This window comes from Girardinichthys multiradiatus, chromosome 13 (genome assembly GCF_021462225.1).
Source record: "Girardinichthys multiradiatus isolate DD_20200921_A chromosome 13, DD_fGirMul_XY1, whole genome shotgun sequence".
Classification (NCBI taxonomy): Eukaryota; Metazoa; Chordata; class Actinopteri; order Cyprinodontiformes; family Goodeidae; genus Girardinichthys; species Girardinichthys multiradiatus.
Genome location: NC_061806.1, coordinates 19,794,375 through 19,798,624, shown reverse-complemented (window position 1 = coordinate 19,798,624; position 4,250 = coordinate 19,794,375).

Genomic DNA, 4,250 nt, shown 5'->3' with positions numbered 1-4,250 from the left:
CAAAGTATGCAGTGACTTTTATGTTTTAATGGCATCATTGAAGATGTGTCACTGTATTTTTTATTTTATTTCATTATTTTATCTGGTCTTAGTTTTGCTGATGATTTATGTATCAGCATTGACTTGAACTTCTTCCTATTGTGGAAGCAGACCAATATCATGAGTCACCCCCCCCCCCCAACCCTGCCAATGCTGCCTCTCATCAGAACATCCAACTTCAGTGTATAGTAAACTTCTGTTTACAGTCTCCATGTCATTGTGTGATTTCTAATGTGCATTTTTTCTTGTAAATATGCATCCTCCAATGTTGCATTTTTCTTGCATAAAGCAGCTTTTGCATCCAAATAAATTTCTGAGTTTGGATCAAGGCTTAAACTGCATTGATGCATGAATACAGTGATTAGTTTCTTTATAGGACCCAGCATTGCAGACATTTTAATTTGATGTTTAATTTGAGTAATTTGAAGCACTGGTGACAGATATTTGCAGATATTTGCAGTGCACCTTGTCTCCTTTCAGAGACTGTTGTTATAGGCTTCAGCATCATAAAGAGTACAGGAAGCAGGTCTAGGAAAAAAGATACATGGAAAATAGGGTACAAAGGAATGGAAAGCTGCAACTTACACCACTGCCAAATGTAGACCTCTTTCTTGTTTAGTAAAGTCAGTTTCAATTACTATTACAACCAGTAGCTGGCAGTACGTCAAGATTAAATTCAACTGCTGCAATACCAAATACAACCACGAGATGGCAGTGAAGTTTATATTTATCTGTACATTACTGACATTGTAATGTTTACTTAGTGCCAAAAAAACACAAATTTTTTTGCACTGAATTTAAATACTATTGACGTGAGATTTATAAGTGTCAGTAAATTGGAATAAAACCAAAAGTGTATTTGGAAATTTGAAAATACCAGGTTATACAAAAATGTGGTTAACTATTAATAATATAAAAATGTTATGAGCATACGAAAACACATTTCTGGTGTAATACAACAAAATCAGCTTTAAACCTCAAGCAAGACAGGTAAAAATGAAAATAGCAAAAGGTATTGATGTTTTGGTGAATTTCAGACATATACCGGATCATAAATCAATGAATATTATGTATAATTCCCTTGTAGTACCACTTCTTACTTACTTTGTGAACGTCTGGGGTAACACCAACTCAACAAACCCAAAACCACTATACATATTACAAAAAATAGCTATCAGGATTGTTAATAATGTGGGAAAGGGGGAACACACAAATGCACTGCATTTAAAGTCACAAACATTAAAACTGACCGATTGGATCAAATTCAAAGCAACAAAATAATGTTCAAGGCAAGAAACAATTTACTTCAAGGCAATATCCCAAAAATGTTTACTGACAGAGATGGAAGTTATAATTTAAAAGGCAAAGAAATTTTAAAAAAACAGTGTGTTGGAACAAAAAGAAGTTTGGGTGATGGCTTGAAACAAAGCCAAAATACAAATAAAATGTAAAAACCTATATATTTTTATATAGGTTTTTAAATTTTATTTGTATATATACAATATATATATATATATATATATATATATATATATATAAATAGCTGAGAATGGGTAGTAGGGAGGTTTGCTCCTTATACTTTTTCTGTCACATGGGATTCAAACATTGGTTGGTATTATTATAAATCTTTACTGTGTTGTATTAGAAGTTGGACATTTCAGTGTTTATGTTTTATTTTGCATGTAAATATTTAGGAAAGTGATGTAATCAAAAGGGGGTAGGGAATAATATGTTTTTATTTCTACTTTTTAATTCTGTTTTGCATGTGAGTTTTGTTCCTACTTTTTTTTTACTTGTTTGTTCGATATAAACCAATAAGCTAAACTAAGTATAAGTATAGTCAGTTATATTTTAATCACAGAGTGTGTAGCATTTCTGCATTCAGCTGCTCTAAAAAGTAGAAATTACCATATCTTTTAAAATGTTTTTATTAGTCATGTATAAGAATTGGTATCAAGCATCAATAATTGAAATTAATTAATAAAAAGTACTAATTGCCATGAAAGCAAAGCCCTGATGACATGCCTGCCAAAGTTGAGGTAATACTGATAAAATCGACAGCCTGTTTTCTGGTTTAAACTGGTCTTCTGCCCATGACTGCTTCCTTTTCCCTGGGTCTTGTGCTGATGAACATTGTGACTGTTTTCTCCCATCTCTTCTCCAGCTTTCGTTCTATTAAACTCTGATGGTATAGAATGCCTATCTCAGAAGGTCTTAATTTGGAATGCATGGAGATGGGTTAAATATGATGACTTAATTTACATGGAGCTAGGGCCAGTGATGGCATAATGAGTGGAGAGCAGTATTGTTGAAGACAGTTGCAGGAGTATGTCAGACAAAAGAGTGAATACAGTGTACCAAACTGTTTTGCCAGCCCTTTGCCAGTTTAACTAAATTGGACTAAGTGTCTCATGGTCATTCCATGATAATGGTCAAATTGTGCAATTCATTGGTATCTTGGGTTGGGGCACACAGATCTTCTATTGGGTCTAGAAGGAGACGAATACATGTCGTGAAGGTTTCAGTCAACAAAAATAGGCCATATCAAAGAAAGATCACTGTACTGGGCACCAGGCCTTTAGGAACTCCATGACATTGTCCATCTGCATTAGTCTTCACAAGCACAATGTGCCATTCCATGTCTCCAGGATTAATAGCCAGAATTTGGGTTCACCTTCCTATGTGTAAGCTAACACCACAGAAGAGACGACTGCATTTAGAGAGATGCTGTAATCCAGAGAAATGGACTGATAATGAATGATGTTCAACAATGAATCTCGGATCTCCATTGCCACAGACTACTGTTATGGCTTGCGAGATATAGGACCCCAGAATGCAGATGAGCAGGCAGCGTGATGGTAAGTGAAAAAGGTTTAATAACAAAAACTCACTCACAGCAGGAGGCAGGAACAAAACAACAAACGGGCAGGCGAGACAGGCATGGCATGATAAAAAAACAAGACTTGGTTTAACAACAAGACATGATATGAGAAATGTTTCCGCAATGACTAACTGAACAGGTGTGTATATATGGAGTGAAAACCAGGTGGAGCAAGGAGACAGATTAACTTTGAGCAGGTGAACCAAATAAACTTAACTGACAGACAGAACAAAACGTGGCTGCGGCAAAAACAGAGACTCTAATATACAAACAAAACCAAACTTGACAAAACATGAACAAGACTAAAACATGAACAGAAAAATAATAAACAGAAGCATGATTCAAAATCTAAGAAGAATAATAATAAATAATAATAATAAACAAAAGAACGAGTCAAAACCTTAACTGTGAAAAACATAAGAAAAAACCGGAAACCAAAAACCAAACAACCCTAAATCATAACAGACTACCACCATGTGTACTTAGTTGGATACTGAAGGGACAGTAATAATTCTGCCAATATTGTGAGGTGACACACCAGGTTTACTCCCAGCAACATAGTGAGGGGAGTCATAGGTTATGACTTCAGGTCACCTCTTGTCAGGATTTCTGGGTTCTTGAAGGCACAGCAGTATTTTCAACTGTGGGTATTGTCTTTCAACAAGAAATTGCCCATCTACATACAGCATGTGCCCATAAGGTGCCTCTGTCATATTAAGGTCCTCCTATGTTGAGTCAAGTCCCCAAGTCTTTCTCCAGTAGAACCTGTGTGGGATCAGCTTTAATGTTATTGTATATACCACCCAGTGCTGATCAGACAGATCTTAAGGCCCAGTTTCTATATTTTTGGACAGACTTTTTGCAGATCTGGCTTAGTTGATCTGATTTAGAATCAGAATCAGAATCAGCTTTATTGCCAAGTTCGTACATACAAACAAGGAATTTGCCTCTGGTATATACTTTGCTCTTTTGTTCTGTTTTTGCATTACAGAATATACAAAATTACAATGTACAATATACAATGTACAATGCAATATTCTGCATTACAGAATATACAAATTTACAATTTACAATGTACAATAGGGGCTGCACGGTGGCGCAGTTGGTAGCACTGTTGCCTTGCAGCAAGAAGGTCCTGGGTTCAATTCCCAGCCAGGGGTCTTTCTGCATGGAGTTTGCATGTTCTCCCCATGCATGTGTGGGTTCTCACTGGGTACTCTGGCTTCCTTCCAAAGACATGCCTGTTGGGTTAATTGGTCACTCTAAATTGCCATTAGGTGTATGAATGAGTTTGTGCATGGTTGTTTGTGTGTTGCCCTGTGATGGACTG